Here is a 19,686-nt window from a genome sequence, read left to right as displayed (position 1 = left end):
TGGACTAAATTGTTACTTTCATGAAAGTTTAAGAGTCAAATATTTCTTGTTGAACTTTTGTTCTATTATTTAATAACTATTTGTTTCCCACCATTTTCTCAAATACTTGAATTATTTGGACAAACTAAAAAATGAAGGGGAGAATAAACATCTCCTTTTTGTCTTTACAGTTTTTCATAATGCATTTTTGTCCTCCATCGCAATTACTCGGGTTGAGGTGGTTACATGTAAATTGCAAGGTGGTATATTATGTTATGTATAGGTGTGATGTAGACCTAAATATGAAAGATCATGATCTAACAGTAGAGACATGTTTGAACGGATGAGAACACATATCTTTTTTTATTACAACTATTCAAGTTTAAGTGATATATCTTTTCGTGTATGGATGTGGCGTAGACTATATATACGAAAAATCAATATCAAGTATTTTCCACGATAAAACTAGGTCAGGGTAATATATCTCATGCATGTGTATGATTTATAAAACAGACGTGAAACATCAATATCTAACAGCTAAGATATGTTTGAACGAACAATCACATCTCTCTTTTAAAAATTTCTTTTTTTCCCTTCTTCAAATAATTATAACTTTAGAGTCAAACAATGCAAATAACTATATATATATATATACACACTAAAATAAGCTATAAATTTCACACCATCTCCCGTGCTACGACTTTTTGTGTTTTCCAGTTTTGGTTTAAAATTAAAAAATTGTCAACATTAACTATAGAAAAAAAAAATGTCCATGTTTTATTCTCTCTCACATATGTAGCGAGGAGAGGTTTAAATTGTCTTTACAAAATTGCTTTTTTATTTTTATTTAAACTTTGAAGTAATTAAAAACTTGTATAAAAAAAAAAAAAAAAAAAAATTGTGAACGCCAGAAAGAGCATAGTTTTAATGACATCAAGTGTATATTATCAACCTTGAGATCAATTAGCTATTTGTAGTCCTTTTTAATTATATTTAGGGGATTGACTTGTGATAAATAAACTAAAACCTAAAGAAAGCAAGTAAATTAACTAGTCTTGGAAAATTCAAATAGTCAGACATCTTAGGATACCGATTCCATCAATAGATAAGTACATCCAAATTGCCCCTCTAGAGTTCAACATTTTTTCTCGCCTAATTACTAATTCATAAATCTCTTTGAAACTAGTCAATTAGATAATGCATTACAACTCTTCAACATCAATTTTTATCATTCTCCTATTACACTAGTGTAATTGAACAACATTCTAACATGCATGATCTAGCCTAAAATTCTCCCGCTAGAGCAAGATCATAGGTCATACAATCAGTCAAATGATGATCAAACATTCAACAACAGTAAGCATGGACATGCTAAAAAGTCCTTGATGATAATTAAAATCCAAGATTCATAGTTGAATTCACGAACAATCCACGACTAAATTGGAAACCCTAAAACTAAAGAAATCAGCCAATTATAGTTTTCACAGACAAAACCATAATCAAAATGATAAATTACAAGGAACAATTAAAGACAAGAAAATAATAGTAAGCATTGTTAGGTGATTCAACTCTATCTCTAAGGTAGAATCTTAATCACTCTCGATCCTCTCAGGCTTCAAAGCTCTCTGCAATATCTATTGACCTCCAATATCCCAGAACTCGATACCAAATGACTTAGTGAAAGAAAATATAAAGGTTGGAAAACTCGATAGAGCGACTCTAGTAAGTAGTGCGCGATTTTACACGGTGCATATCTCAACACCCCAACACTATCGCCTTGTGTGTTATCGGATCTAAGGCATTATGCAACACTCTCTGCATACTTTTTTTTTTTTTTTTTTTTTTTTTGCTCCTTTTCTCTCTCTCATGCCTAAGACCTAAAATCAAGTATTTTGGCCCTCTTTTCTTCAATATTCTTCAAAACTCTTAAATTTCTGCTCAATAGCCTAGTTCCTACAAAATCAATATAGAAATGCATAAAAAAAAACACATTTATAGTACGAAATTAACTAAATCCTAAGCCTAGTTAAATACTTTTGTAATGCTCTTCAATCTCCCACTTACAACTAATTAGCTATATATCTAAACCAAAAAATCAGTTGTGATATCTCAAAATTACTATAATTGAAATTTAGCTACCTTCTCCAAATTCTCCAAATTCTCCAAATTGTTGGACTATTTTTCACTTGTGGAGAAGCCCACATAAAGGCCCAATAAAAAAAATGTGGTGGTCTCAGAATTTTGACGTGTTTTTAACACAATGGTCTTCAATTTAAAGTTGTCTATAGGCAGTTAGCTACAAATAGTTGGAGTGTACCCTTTGAGTGAAATCTTTCTTGATTGTTATTGAAGATGTTGTCGTTTATTCTTTTTATATATATTATCTCGAGACATCTATTGTCGTATGTAACATCTTAAATTTCAGGTGAGTTTAAATTTTATGAAATTCATTGAGTAATAATTGGACTTTAGTTTTAATTTAATGTCTTGCTTATGTGAATTGGAGGAAATTATTAGATTTTGGATTATTGGGTTGAATTTGGGGTAAGAGGTCAAAAGGATGTCTAAATCGTCAACTAGGGACCATTTGATTTAAGGTTTTATAGATGTATGAGAGTAAAAGATGTCTGATAATCAAAGATCGTTGTGTTTGGTTATGTATGAGAATAAAAATAGGATGTCTAAGAATGTGTTATATATATATTTTTTATGCAATTATAAAGTATAAAATTAATTTCAATAATTCATTTTCATTTGTTAATTTATTTTTATTACATTAAGTTATTAAAATTATTTTAAGCCATTAAAATTTTATGAAATTTATCCACTCATCCTCCAGTTGAATATATTTATTATCAATTTTAATAAAAAAAAATATGATAATTAATTTAAGTATTTGTTTTCTTTTTTTTCTTTTCTGTAGTTTTGTTAATTGAAGAATTAATTAACTAATTGTTTAATGTCAATTATAAGTCTTATATATATACAAAAGAAATATAAACTAACTGACTTAAACCATCAAACAATGTTTTTAATTTTTAAAAAATAACTATGATTATAGATTAAAACTATAAGTACAAATATACGAGATTATTTAATTGAAAAATTAACTTATTTTATTATTAATTTATTAATTAATATTTTTTAAAAATTAATTGATAATTTTAATAAATGATTTATTATGTTAATATATATTACCAATAAAAAGGGATTTAAGTAAATATAATTACGGTTATTCATATATTTTCTTTAAAGATTATGGTTTTTTCACTATCCCTAATAACATAATAAATTATTATATTAGCATTATTATTAATAAAATTAATTATATATGTCAATAATACATGTAATTTAAACATATTTATAAAAATTAAATAAATTAACCAATATAAACAAAGAAAAAAAAACAAATAAAATAAAAAGATAAAAAGTAAGAGAGAGAGAAACCATTGGAAATTAAGAAAACTCATTTATTTGGGTGGTTATAAAAAAAACCCTAATGGATGGGAATATGAAATGTCTTAGAATAAGATATTCTCATTCCAAAAATTGAAAACTTGTGATAGAATATTATTTCTCGTTCTCACCTTTTATTTTCATGAACCAAACGGGCCACTAGGATTTTGACCAATTTTTTTAAAAATATGTCAGAACAATTATAATCAACTTCGAATAAGTTGAATAATTTTTTTGGTACAAAATGACTTGAAGTAGGTCGAGATTATATTTATAGTAAGCTAACTTTATCCTACACGTTTGTTCAACTCAAAGGGGTTAAGGAGGAAAAACAATATTGAAATCAAGACGGATGTTTGAAGTGAAAGTCCTTTTGTTTTTATTTTACTTTCCTTTCCCACGCAGTCACGGTCACATTCACATGAAAAGAGTCCCAAATAGCAGACGAAAAAACTAAAATAAAAAATTCAAAATAATTGGGACCAGCTAAAAACCACCCCTAGGGTTGAAGGGTTGCACGTATGTCTATAGATTAGTATTAAATACCTTAAATCTATTAGAGAGTATTTGGTTCACCAACATGAGTTGAGTTGAGTTCGTATAATATACCAACTCATAGTTTGACCCACAAACTTTAAATGTTGGTGGGGTTGAGTTGGTATATTTTCTAACTCACCCTAACTCACTCCAACTCTCTTTTCTTCCCATGTTTTTAATGGTTCCATCCATTGGCCACTATCACACTCTAAAAACTAACTTTGGGCTCGAACTACCATCTATGATGACAACTTCGGCGACTAACTCTGGGCTCTTACAACCATCTCTGATGATAATTCTGGTGACGAAATTCGGACTCCGACAACCATCTCCGATGACAGCTTTGGCAACCAACTCCGAGTTTCGACAACCTTTGCGCGACCAACTCCGACAACCACATTCGACTACAAAACTCCAATGAAAATCACATTTGAGCGAGTAACTCCAACGACCAACTCGAGGCTTCGACAACCATCTTCAACGATAAACTCCACCAATCAACTCTAATACCACCTTCATGCGACTAACTTCCGACTCCAACAATCACCTCCAACTATAATCTCTAGCGAAAATCATCTTCGATGATCGACTTCGATGACCACTTTTGCCTGACCAACTTTGGGATTTGAAAACCACTTATGACGACAAACTTTGACAACCAACTCCAATACACCTTCATGTGACAAACTTCAGGCTCCGACAACCACCTCCGACTACAAACTCCAGCAAAAATCATCCTCGATAATCAACTTCGATAACCACTTCCGACTACTATAAGACTGATGACTGTTAAAATATGTTATAGGGTTATTGATAATATAAAAAATATTATTTTGTCTACATTAAGTGCAATATTTATACATAATGATTCACATATCAAATGAAAATTTTTTCCTTGAACATTTTCCAGCAAGAATTAGTGAAAAGTAGAGATTTGTTCTTTGATGATACTCTAAATTTAGAGGAAATGAAAGTGAAATTGTTGAATAAATGTGGTGACATTCTATTGGCTGTTACAATGATGGGGGAAATTTAATTAAAAAAAATCATGACATAGTAAAAATATAGAGCAACAATAGGAAGAAGAAGAAAATGAAGAAGATGATAATGAAATTCATTGAGAAAAATTAGATAGAATTAAAAGTTTTGATTTTGCTTTAGCTCATTTTATTTAACCATATTTCTATAAGAAATATAATGGGTTATTGTTGTTCGATGCCCAAAAAATAAATAAAGAAAGAAAGAAAGGAAAAATTTTAAAAATTAAAAGAAAAAAAATTGCAATTCATATTTTATTCAAATAAATATGGGTAGAATTATTGAATAAAAAAGTTTCAAAACAAAAATAGTAATCATAAAAGTATATTATTTTGAGTTCAAAAAACTACATCAGATATACAAACATATGAACTCAACTCTGCATCTCAAACACAGACATAGAAACTTCACAGATATATGAACTCTAGACATCTTATCTCAACTCAGTGCCCAACACAACCCCTTATCTAGCATTTTGAATGTTTAAATACGGAGGTTTGAGGCGACGCACTTTGGCAAGGTTCAAGATCAACGCTCCCAAATCCTAAGTTGTTTTCATATTTGACATATTTACTTTATTTACGTTTATGATCCTAAGGTTTAGAGAAATGCACTATATTAAATTCTCTAATGCTAGAGGTGCATCTATTATGTAATTCTAAATAATTATCTCCAATAAGATTGTTCATCTTTTGTTTAATATAACTAACACCATTAATTAATCATATAAATCTGTGAGTTGATTATTTACTATTTACTATTTACGTATTTCTATTTATCTTTATTTGTTAATTTCATAACCATTAGAAATTTGTGGAGATATTTTGACTTGAAATATTCCACGTAACACGTATATACGACTAGGTAGTACATGCTCATTTCATTTTAAAATTTGACCTGTAATTAAATGGTACAGAATTATGGAGGTATGAAAACTACCCTTATTCATTGCTTTACATAAAATAAACATTTAAATATCGTGTGGAATCAAATTCCAGTTATGCTGAAGTTGGAGCCGCACAAAACATATATAAAACAATAAAATTTCATCCATTTCAGTATGACTTAATTGTAGGTTAAATAACCATATGTGTTAAATCATCATAGATCGACTTATTAGTTAAAAAAAATGGTTAAGAGGTTAAGGATCTAATCCATAGTGGATATTCATACCTAAATATTATAGGATTAGACGGGTTGTCCCATAAAATTAGTCGATGTACACATAAATTGGTCCGGACACTCACGTATATATATAAAAAATAACATTTACTTTAATCTTAATTGTATTATTAAGCTTCTTTTCATATATTAACATTAAAAAAATATCACCTTTTAATGTTTAAATATTAAAAAAAAAAAAAACAAAACACTTCAGATTTAAATGATAGCAATCACTAAATATGTCTTTGTTAACGCACAAAATCAATTAATTTTTAAGTCAAAAATAGCATAACTTAACTCACATATAAACTTGTACTATCAAGATTAAGTTTAGAGTTTTATTTCTCCCACATCATATATTTTAAAAATCATTACGTTAATAATCTTAAAAGAAAATGAGAAAGCGAGCATATCTCAACTGACATACAAATGTGATTGATTGAGATCAAGAGTTGTGTGTTTTGAATCCCCTCTATTCTTATTGTACTAAAAAAAACTTCAAAGAAAAATAAAAACTATTTTAATTATATGGTCAATAGAAGAAAGGTTAACAAACACTTTTGGTTTTTCAACTTTCATATAAATAGCAATTTAGTTTTTAAACTTTAATTGATAATGATTTAGTTTCTGTACTTTTAAATTTGTAATAATTTAGTCTCTTACTTTATAATTTGTAGCTATTCATTCTCTATGAAATGTTTGATAGGATTTAATTAAAAAATATAAATGTAGACCAATAAATCAACCCAAGATCAGATTTTTGTTTTTATAAACTATAAATGATAAGCTATTACATAATAAAATTTGATATTTAATTTTGATGAGATGGTTGATAATAAGGTTTAAATGGTTACAAATTTCCAGACAGTGAACTAAAAAAATCTGGAAGTCGGTTTGAAAATAAAGCCTAGTTATTTTTAATTATTATTGTATTATTATTATCATATTCTAATAATTTCAAAAGGAAAATTTTGGCTTATTTTTATTTTATTGTTAATAAAAATAGTCAGCTATTTCAACGAGTCACTGTAACTGCTGACTATTTTTATTTATTTTATTGTTAAGACAATGATAGTTTTCAGAAAATGAGGCGACAATTGTAAGTCAATTTAGGGTTATTCAATCCAAAAAGTCCTTCAATCCAACTCATGGGTATTTCTAAAATTAATGCATATAATTTAGGGATAGAAATGATTCGATAGGGGTAGTCATTCAAACCACAAAAATCGAACCAAACCGAACAAAAAATTCAGTGAAACTGAAAAATACGGTTCGGTCCGGTTTGAAAAAATTTTGAAACCGAATTAATACGGTTCAATTCGGTTTCAATTTTGAAAATCGAATTTGAAACCGAACCAAATTATTTTTAACTAATACGTATATATATATATAAAGAGTAAAACCGAATTTAAAACCAAACCGTTTTTAACTTAAAGCACAAAATCGAATTTAAAATCGAACCGAATCGAACCGTTTTTAATTAAAAAAAGATTATAACATAGATTGTTTTAAAATTCCAAAACTGAATTTGAAACCGAACTGAACACCACATATATACGGTTCGGTTCGATTTCACATATTAGAAAATTCGATTCGGTTCGGTTTGACCACCAAACTGAACCGTTTCTACCCCTAAATTGTATGCATGAATCTAGGGGTGCTCGTGAGTTGGATTAAATGACTTTTTAAATTCAACCCAATTATTCGAGTTGTAAATTTCTTTAATCTAAATAACCCTTATTAAAAAATGAACTCAACCAATCTCAACCTAACCATAAGAATATTTGGGTTGAGTTGGTTTGGGTTACTTTGATAACTTATTTAAAATTTTGTTCTAAAAAGAAGTAAAATGTAAATACGTAAAAATATGATTTAATTATTTTCATAAATTGAATCAAGACTAACAACTCATTTCAATTTATATAATGAAAATGTTCTTTTTAAAGTGTTAAAAAACTATTTTTAAGAGTTGTTGGAGAATAAATTATTAAAAAACATTAATTTAAATAAAACTAAAATCAATATATGTATAAATAATCGTATTATATCTAACAAAAAATATATATATTTTAAAGTTAATAATAAGTTCTGATTGGTTCGGGTTATATTATATAAACTCATGAATCATCTCAACCAAACCATCTCGAGTGTGCATGCGTGCCGACTTGAGTTTACGAAGCGATCAACTGAAGTTGCCGACGAAAACTGAAAACAACTCGAGTTTGTGAAGCTGCTGACAAAAAATGGAAAAAAAAAAAAAAAAAAAACTCTCGAATCAAATCATGGCAGGTTTGGGTTGGAGGTAGAACCCACGAAGAACTAAAACATAAAGAGCTTCTGGTCTAGAGACAGAGATCCTCATAGAAAGGTCTAAAACAAACTTGTTGGGCTGAAAACCCTTCATAAGTCCCAAATACTCAAGATCACTGTTAAAGAGATGAAGAAATGGCTTAAATCAATTATGCCAAATCCTCGATACTCGGAACTCGACGCTCGACACCTTACTACTCGATCCTCGATCAGAATTCCCTTCTTTGTCTGACTGGTCTTTGTTAAATCCTCGATGCAACTCGATGATAACAGAGTTAATACTTGATCGTACTCAATGGTTCTTGAACGATACTCGATGCAACTCAAAGGTGAAAACAATGTACTCGGACCTACTCGATAGGAATCAATCGATGCATGATTAACTTGATAACTTGATTACTCGATGCGATTTGTAATGTAAACGATTGGCACGTGATTTGCAGTGAAGTATTACTCGATGGAAACAAGAAAGATAAGGGAAGAAGAAAGAGACATAGTGTTTTACGTGGTTTGGCAAGGTTGCCTACGTCCACGGAAAGATCTAAATTCTTTACTTAATGAAGATTGCTTATAAATTTGTTGTTTGCAGAAAACTAAGAAAAAATGATGATGACTCTAATTTTTTAATTCAAAATCAATGGTGTTTATAAGATTATACCAGCTGGCCATTATACAAGTCAGTAAGAAACAAAAAATTTGATGGTATTTGAGTCAAACTTCTTCAAATTCTCCACCTTGACTCCAATGCCTGCAATCTTCATAATCTTTTTTATTCTGATCGGTTTGTCTACCCTATGTCTAGAAGCTCAAAACCAACCTATTCTAAACATTTAAACAATTTAAGCTTTGTAACAGGTTTAGGTAACATGTCAGCTGCATTGTCAGAAGTATAAACTTTTAAGATTTCTATCTCCTCTATCTCAATTTTATCTCTAATGAAGTGATATTTGATATCAATGTGCTTTGTTCTAGTATGAAATTGTAGATTTCGGAACAAATTGATAGCACTTTAGTTATCACAGTAAAGTTTCACTACTGTTTGATCTATTCCAAAGTCTTTCAATAGTCCCTTGAACCACAAAGCCTCTTTGATTGCTTCAGTTAGATCCATATATTCAGCTTCAGTTGTAGATAGGGCTACTATAGTTTGAAGAGATGCTTTCCAGCTGATTAGATTAGGACAAAACAGGAAAAGGTAGCCTGTTAAGGACCTCCTTTTGTCCAAGTCGCAAGCATAGTCAGTATCAACATATCCATAAAGCTCTAGTTTTGGTTCAGCTGACCTCTGTGAAGGATCTCTAAAATTAGAGAACCAGTGAGCAGAAGCAGATCATTCCAAATCCCATTGCGAAAGAACATAAACATTTACATTCTAACAGAACAGTTATGCATCAAAACTAAATTACAACATGCTTTAAAAGGAAAATATAAGAGATCGAGTAAACGATACCTTTGAAGAACCTTTTCTTCACGTATCCCTCGATCAAACTCAGCAATGCGTCCCACGGCACGAATGCAACGCGAACAAATTAGCAAACTACACGAACTGGTAGAACCTCGAACACAATCGAGTACCACTCGATCCTGGACCCTCGAACAGCAACTTGACACTACAACGAGGCTACCTTGGTATTCTTAGTGTGAGAATCCAGGAGGTGTGGGCTCTATATGGATTTGGCAGAGGGAATGAGGAACCGAATGATCGGGTGAACAATCGAATAAGTGGGAGAAGAGAGAAGTCTATCGTATAGACTGTACTCGATCGTTTAGCAAGTGAGCTATCGTATAGGTAAACTCAAATGATTGTTTACTCTCTCAAACAAGCTATCGTATAACTTGATTCTTCTTGCGCGTGTAATATGTTGTGTTTACAAAATGAAAACTATTTTCACTTTATCCCATCGGTTGCCATAAACTGTCCATAACCAACCACTAAGTCGATTATTGGAGACAAAACCGAAATCAATTATCTCATAATTATTTTGTTATAAATAAATATAATAACTAATTTATCATATTATATTTATAACCTATAGTTTTAATATCACATCATATGTAACATATAAACCATAGTTCTTTTTCTCCTTTATGGCATTTAATATAAATCATATTTATATTAATTCCTCCAATTAATGTAATTAATACATCAAATCAATTATATCACATATAATTGAATCAATTGAATTATATCATATATAATCAAATTCCCTCTTGTTAATTTGAACACTTCAAATTAACTCAAAAACTGATTCTCAACATGAATCCATTGAGCTACCAAGGGGGCCTTATGGACATGTAGCTTGAAGCTCCAACGGTACATGAATAACTGACTAAACTTTTTAATCACAATATCCACCATCCGTTAACTGTCGGGCACTCCACTAAAGACCAACAACTGCACACTCTTCGTACTACAGATATATTTCTGTGTCCATCGGATATAACCAATCAATAATATGATGGCACTTCACAAATCGCTCGTTAGTACAACTGGGCCAATTTACCATTTTGTCCCTATAGTTACATCTAATTCCTTAAGTACCACTGGTTCCTCTAATGAAAAATACATCATAGTCCCACTATGAGTAAACCTTTCTCGGGCCAATAGAAGGTGTGGCACCACATTGTTCAAACCCCAGAATCAGCCCTTAAGGGAGTAATTTATCTACATACCCCTAATTCGAGGAAGAAGTGAATTCCTCTTGTGTAGCTGAGTTCCCAGCTCCCCAATCAGACAAATCCCCAAAGTGGTAGGTTTGAGTTGAGGATCTAGCCACTCGCACCCATGCAAATCAAAGGACTGCTCTCATAGGCAAGAGTTCCCAACTCACTCAGAATTCAGGTCATGTTACCTATGGTCATCCTAGTGAAATGAAAGTCTCTATCATGAATGACGTTATATAACAAGACTAAACATTTTGTGGCCCGATCTTATACAAACTCCTGTATATAGCATCTCCGCTCGCATGTCTAATACTTGAATGGTCAGAATCAGACAATTTGTAGCACTTTACAACACTTGTAACATCTACAAAGCGGGTCACACTCGTAGCGTCACCAAGATAAGGTTTCCCTCATTTATCCATATACTACAGACTATTTAGGTTATTACTTAAAGCATGATCCACTTGTATGTCTCCACTAAAATATCTCATATTTCATAGACTGAAGTGAATAAGATATTTCATATTATAAATCACCAAATGTTTGTTCATACAAATGTTTACAAACTACAGGACCCTACGAGATTTAGGGCATCATTCCCAACAATCTCCCACTTGTCCTAAAGGTAGTGAGGTGTACAAGGTAATCATATTACAAGTACAAAACAATAAACTAGGGCACTAAGGCCCAATAAAATACCTACCACTTACCATAGTCCGGCCGTGGTTGGTCCCGTAAACCCATACTCTGTAGGTGACCCTTAAATACTATATACGTGAAAGACTTCGTAAATGGATCAGCAACATTATGCTCCGAAGCTATATTTGTGACAATCATGTCTTCTCGATGCACAATCTCTCAAATGAGATGGTATTTCCTTTCAATATGCTTGTCGCGCTTGTGACTTCGAGTCTCACGGGAATTCGCCACAACACCACTATTATCACAATAAAGAGTAATGGGCTTAGATATGTCTGGAACAACTTCCAGATTAGTCAGGAACTTCCTGAGCCAAACAACCTCCTTAGTAGTTAGCAGCTTCACAAGCCGCTACATACTCGGCCTCCATGGTGGAGTTAGCGATGCACCCCTGCTTAGTGCTTCGCCATACTACAACTTAAGAGTGAACACTGATCCTGAAGTGGATTTCCAAGAATCCTTATCAGTCTAAAAATCAGAGTCTGTGTATCCTGTAAGAATCAAATCCTTAGAACCATACATAAGCACGTAGTCCCTTGTTCTCCGAAGATACTTGAGGATGTTCTTGAAGGCTGTCCAGTGACCCTTAGATTAGATTGATATCTACTAACTTTCTCTACAACGTAGCAGATGTCAGGTCTGGTACACAACATTGCATACATCAAACAGCCAACGACAAATGCATAGGGGACTTGTCTCATTTCCTCAACTTCTTGAAGTGTCTTATGACACTGTTCCTTAAACAATGTAACTTTGTGTCAAAAAGGCAAAAGGCCCATTTTGGAGTTCTGCATCGAGTATTTGATCAACATCTTGTCAATGTACGATGCCTGAGACAGTGCTAGCACTTTGTTCTTTCGATCCTGAAATATCTGAATCCCAAAAACAAATTGAGCATCTTTTAAATATTTCATTTGGAATTGGGTCACTAGCTAATTTTTAATTGAATTCAGTAAGCCTACGTCATTCCCAATGAGTAGGATATCGTCTACATATAACACTAGGAAAACTACTGAACTGTTAATGATTTTCTTGTAGACACAAGGCTCATCAGCGTTTTGGTCAAAGCCATAAGATTTGATCGCAATATCAAACCTTATGTTCCAAGATCAAGATGTCTGTTTTAGTCCATAAATGGATCGATTCAGCTTGCAAACCTTTTGCTCTTGACCTTGGACTACAAATCCCTCAGGCTGCACCATATAAATGGTATCCTCAAGATTACCATTCAAGAAGGTAGTCTTGACATCCATTTGCCATATCTCAAGTCATAATATGAGGCAATGGATAGGAAGATGTAGATAGACTTAAGCATGGCAACAAGCGAGAAAGTCTCCTCATAGTCATCTCCCTCTACCTGGTATAACCTTTTGCCACAAATCTAGCCTTGAAAGTTTGCACCTTCCTATCAGCACCCTGTTTCCTCTTGTAGATCTAGTTACAACCTATAGGGTTAACCCCATCAGATTGATCTACAAGATCCCAAACTGAGTTGAAGTACGTAGACTTCATCTCGAGATCTATAGTTTTGACCCATTCATCTCTGTCAACATCCTCCACTGCCTTCTTGCAAGACAACGGATCCTCAACCTCGTCATCGACTACCATAGCCAGGATTTCAGTTAAACCCATATAGCGAACATGTGGGTGCACAACCCTCCCACTACGTCGAGGTTCCCTCAACTCTTGAGGTGGATTTGACCTACTAGATGAACTCTCATCAACAACTTTTATTGATGTAGCAGGATATACAACAATTCTTGTTGAAGTTTTAGTAGTTTCTTTGGAAAGTTTGCTCAACACGACTTTACTTCTTGAATTGTGCTCCCTTACATGATCCTCTTAAAGGAATGTAGCGTTTGTCAACACAAACACCTTGTTTTCCTTAGGATCATAAAAATAACCCCTTCGCGTCCCTTTGGGGTAGCCTACAAATAGGCACAGCCTCGAATGTGGTTCTAGTTTCTTAGGATTAGCCTCAAGCACATTTGCTGGGCAATCCCAGATGCAGAAGTGACGCAAACTAGCTTTACACCCGTTCCACAACTCCAAAGGTGTTATGGCAAAAATCTTAGAGGGAATACAGTTGAGGATGTAAGCTGCAGTTTCTACTGCAAAACCCCAAAACGAGTCCAGAAAGGAAGCGTAACTCATCATCAACCAAACCATGTCCAACAGGGTTTTGTTTCTCCTCTTCGATACACCATTCTGCTGAGGTGTATCAGGTGCTGAGAGTTGGAAAACGATTCCATGTTCTATCAAATAGATCTGTAACTCAAAAAAAAAAAAAAAACTCTCCACCCCGATCAGTGATAACAGCCAGAAATGCACGTTATTACAGTGCTAAATTCTTAGACAATGCTGGCTTGCATTGATAAAATATGTTAGGTTGCATCCAAAAAGCATTAAGTTCATAACATTATGGTTGCATGTGCTCATCACATAGAAAAAAAATTAATTTTTTTATTTTTATGCAGAATATGCGTTGACGCAAGGTGAAAAGCGCGATCGCAAGAAATCAACGGTCGATCGCAGCATTACCGCAAGGCTTTGCGGTGATTTGTGTTCACAAACATCTGCTCAAGAAGGACTGCCGCATAGAGTCGGCGCAACTTGGTGGGCGCATTTGGGGGAAAGGCATAATTAATCACGATGGGATAGAAAGCTGATGACGGTCGAATCCGAATTAAGTTGACAAACCGCTAACGATAACAAGTACACTCAGCTTTTCAGTGACAAATATTCGGCGCATTATTCAAAGAATTAAAGCCATCCCATCTGTGCAATCATAAGAGAGAAGCCGCCCTTCACCCCAAAGCTCTATAAATACCGAAGGCATCCTTCAGAAAAGGGGTTCACAAGTTCAGCAAGTTCGGATACTTAGATAAATTTCTCCATAGTTTAGTCTTGTTCATTGTTTTCCTTTTTATTTTAAGGCGAAGCAAGAGAAAAGCCGAGATGCCGGAAGATCGCTCAGGGCAACTCGAGAGAGAACCCAGAGGCGTAGAATGCAGAGAGCGGGCCGACTCTCGCGAGAGTGAGATTATCTTTTGAACACGAGTAGAAATACAGTATAAAAGCCTGGGAAGCAAGAGATTTCTACCATGCTCTTTATTCTCTTCTTGCATTGTTATTTTGTACCTCAACTTTATATTTATATAATGGAAGTTCTTATTCTACATCTGTTCACTCTTTTAGCACGCATGAGTGGCTAAACTTATCGAATGGGTTGAGAAGAACTAAGCTAACATGACCTAGGACCTTAATCGCATGCGATTATCTTGTTTTATGTTGTGCCCAACACCCCTTTAGAGCTACTCAAGAGAGAGTCTAAAGAAAGAACCTGAGACTTGAGAGAGCTAGGTTATAATCTAGACTCGAGAGAGCAAGATTAGATCTGCATAAACAAGAGATAGGGACTTAGAGATAAGCTCTGTTTGTCAACCTACATCGCATGCACCCTAGAGATAGGTATGATATTATGTGGTCGCCTTATTTGTGTGTGTCATTTTGTCATCGCATAAATAAGAATAGAGGCTTATGTATAGGTCCTATAGACTTATCGCATATATCGCATGAGTTCTAGCATTAGAAGCCGTAGCATTCGCATTGAGAGATGGTTTACTATTGTATGTGTGTTGCATGAATACATCCTAGGAAGTATTAGCCGAAACCCTTCTCAACCCGTTCGCCGTATACTCATCGCATCTTCCGTTGATCAACTCTTTTCGAACTCCGTCGCATTTGTTTATTTTTATTACCGCAAACAACATTCCCAAAAACTGCTTGATTTGTTTGGTTACCGCAAAGTCTTCTGAGAAATTACGATCGCATATTGTTTCCCAAGTCCCTGAGTTCGACCTTGGACTTACTAGGAAACTCAGTGGGGTTTACACTTGGATTCCACTGAGAAAACTTGAGTGTTCAACGCATTTCTATCACCGCATTTCATTCATAATTCCACATCATAAAATAACGCATCAATCAGATCGAAGTGTTTTAATCCGTTTATCTAATGTGTTTTCAACTTCAACCTTGAGCTCTTTAAACTTTTCAAAGGATTCTGACTTATGTTGCATTAAATAAACATACCCATACCTCGAATAATCATTAGTAAAAATGATGAAATACTCGTAGCCTCCCCTGGCTCGCACATTCATCGGACCACAAAGGTTTGAATGCACTAACTAAAGGCTATTTTGCTCTATAACCTTTTCCAATAAAAGGTCTTTTAGTCATCTTGCCTTCAAGGCATGACTCGCACACAGATAAAGAATTTTCTTCTAACTCGTTTAGAAGTCCATTATTCACCAATCTCTCAATCTTATTGAGATTGATGTGCCTCAAACGAAGGTGCCAAAGTTGGACATTTTCTTTAGGAGAAACTTTAAGTCATTTGTTTTGAGTTACGACAATTTTAAACATCTCTATTTTATGGAAGGAATCTGTTGCTAATGGACTTAGCACATACAAATTATTTTCCTGTGAAGTTGAACATATTTCAACACCATCTTTCAGAATAAACACTTTATTAACTGAAAAATTTAAAGTGTATTTACATTCAAGCAACGATTTTACGTAAATCAAGTTCTTTTTTAACTCAGGAACAACATACACATCATTCAAAATGATAAATCTATTTTGTAAAGTCAACCGGAGGCCTCCCACTGCCACAGCTGAGACGACGTGCCCGGTGCCAACTCGTATCGTCATCTCACCAGCCTCAAGCTGTCGTCAGGATCTAATACCCTGAAAAGAATAAAAAACACGGTTAGTGACCCCAGAGTCTATAATCCAGGCAGAATCATCATTCTCCACTAAACAAGTCTCCAAAACCAGTAAATCACATTTACCTTGTTTGGCCTTGACCTTCTTCTTCTTCTTCAACCAGTGTGGGCAGTTCTACTTCTAATGCCCATCTTGGTTGCAATGGAAACATTTTTCCTTTTCAACCGGCGCTGGTCGCCTACCCCGCAGAGCGGCAGGTTGTGGGTTAACTGGTGTCTTCCCCTTCTCTTACTACCCTTCTTCTTCTTCCACTTGTTAGTGCCGGAAGAAGAAGATGCAAACTTAGTTCCTGAGGTCGAATCTTGAAGGAACTTTTTAGATGATGAAGCAAGATTTGCCTCACCAACCTTCTTTTCCTTGCTTTTTAGCAAGGATTGGAATGTCTGCAATTCGTCGAGGAGATTTGTAAAGGTGTAATCAACCCTGTTCAGAACAACATTGCTTACGAAGTGTAGGAAGCTTTCTGGCAACTTCTCCAGAATAATGTTAACCTAGATGCCCTCATTGATGCGAGCCCTGTTCATCTCTGCCATATTAAAGTGGACCATCATGTTCAGAACATGTTCTCGAATAGATGTACACTTCTTCATTTTGGTGTTGAAGATGAACTTTAGACTTTCATGTTTGAGCTACGCGGACAGTTGTCTGAACATTCCCTTCAGGGACTCCATGATATCACATGCAGTGACCATGGGCTCATGCTTCTTGGCCAAAACATTGTCCAGGTTGCTTAAGATATATGCTCGGGCCTTTTCGTTTGCCCGTGTCCATTTCTCATAAGCCTCATGAACATTTCGAGCGGTGCTTTGAGTTGGAATAGGAGAACACTCCTTCATAAGGACGAATTGGAGGTCATCGATGATAAGTATCGTGTTTATCGTGTTCTTCAGACTAGCGTAGTTTTTACTAGTCAGTTGTCGGCGACTAAAAGAGCTAAAGTAGCGGTTGCCATTAATTAAAAGTTGTTGAAAACAAGAACAAACTTAATAAGTCTACTTGCATTACCACTTTTAACACCAATTTTAGGTTTGAGCAAAATAGTTCTAATGTACCCTAAGTGACATCTATTTTAAAATGATGCCCTAGCGAGGCAAGACAAAAGTCATGGTTGGGGTGACCAAGTGCCCCTTCACTGGGATGAGACATTCTCAATCATTAGGCAGAAATAACTCTTGTAACTGACTCTAACAATACCATTGTTCGGTTTAGAATTTGTTAACAACCTTAATAATTCCACGTAAATGTAACCCCTCATTTTAGGCCATAAAGTCCTACCTTAATGCGCCCACCGTAAGGAAAAAGCAGATTAGGACAAGAGACTAAAGTAACCTTATCCTTTTCAGGAGATCAGATAAAGAGTTATGCAACTACAACCATCCTTCAGGGGGACACTCCTAGGGTGCCTTGAGGCGATGCAGAAAAACATTATCCAACCTAATGAGAGAGACCGTGAGATATGTTGTCACACGTCCCATTCCCACTTACTATGAACATTCTCTCTATTCACTTTGGTATTGACCTACCCAAACACCATTCTTTAGGGGGACACTCCCAGGGTGCCTCGAGGTTGAGGATAGATCTGATGGTGTGAACTTTTAGGGAGAAACTTGTAGAGGTTTAAGTGAAGTATCATACCCCAAGTACCTCCCACTGAATGTTCTACCTAGGGATTCAATAACTTAGTTAATCCGGCTACTGATTTTAACTTAGTGTGTGTTTAATTTGCTCAAAAACAACTCTTGTTTTGTTAATTAAACAGGTTTGAATAAAGTATTATTAAACACTTTAACAATCTATCATCAAATTTGCATGCATGTAGCAAATCTATCTAGTTCACCTTTCTAGGTAGATTCCTAGGTAGGGGTGTTTCGTGTCTGTCAGCTTAAATACCCAAGCCTAGACAGAACCCATCTTAGACAAAAGGTCCCTTATAGATAGATTTGGTACATATTTAATCTTTTATTAGTTAATTTAATCCTACTAAACTGAATGAAAAGATTAAACTTACGTTTCTAGTCTCATTAGAACCGTGATCTTAGGTATATCTCAATCAAATTTTAAAACTCTTTTAAAACATGATTAAAGCCTAAGTGTGCACGCATGTCTTTCTTATGATTTTAGTTATAATTTCTTTAATTATAACACTTATAAAAAAGAAACAACTAAAACCAACAACATTGCTAAGCTAGACGAGGTCTTTATAACTTTTAGAAATCAACCCAAGTGTCATGGTTCATGCAATGTTCATTCATTACTATATATAACTCTTATATAACTTGTAATGAACCAAGCATACATGCTTTCATACACCCTTATAATATAACACTTATAATACAAAGATGATGCATGGATATGCTTAATGCATGCATATATTATAACTCTTGTATTATATGATACATGAGCATGCTTTAATGCAAACTACTATATTATAACTCTTATAATATAAAGATGATGCACAAAAAAAATGCATAACCTATGGTGGGTTTTAAAACTATATGACATACTTTATGACATATAATTAAACATACATCACATGTACATGAAGGAAATCACAAACAGAGATCTCCATGAGCAGTGGAAGTGGATTGTTGCAAATTCCATTCAGTTTAAACACAACAATTACATCTGATCGGAAACATACAGATTATGCATAAATTGAAATTACGGCATGCTACAATAAGATTCAAGGTAGGGGTGTACATAGTCCGGGTTGGGTCGGGTTGGAAGATTTTTGTGGACCAACCCAAAAATTCGGGTTGGTTAATAATGAATCCTATTAGTTCTTTTTTGGTTGGGTCCCAAAATTTCCGGGTTGGGCCGGGTTGGGTCACTGGTTTTTTTTTTTTTTTTTTTTAATTTGACTATTTTTTTTTAACTTATATATATATATAAGTCGACCCGACCCTGAAATGGGGTAACCTGAGGCCCAACCCGAATTTAATATTTTTTAACATTTTTAACCCAACCCAACCCTTGCGGTTTGGGTTGGGTAGTCTGGTTTGGTCAGGTTACCAGGTTTTTTGAACACCCCTAATTCAAGGGATAGAGTAT

The sequence above is a fragment of the Benincasa hispida genome, chromosome 2 (genome assembly GCF_027475165.1).
Source record: "Benincasa hispida cultivar pf3 chromosome 2, pf3_genome.v1.1, whole genome shotgun sequence".
Taxonomy (NCBI): domain Eukaryota; kingdom Viridiplantae; phylum Streptophyta; class Magnoliopsida; order Cucurbitales; family Cucurbitaceae; genus Benincasa; species Benincasa hispida.
This window is presented reverse-complemented; position numbering follows the sequence as displayed.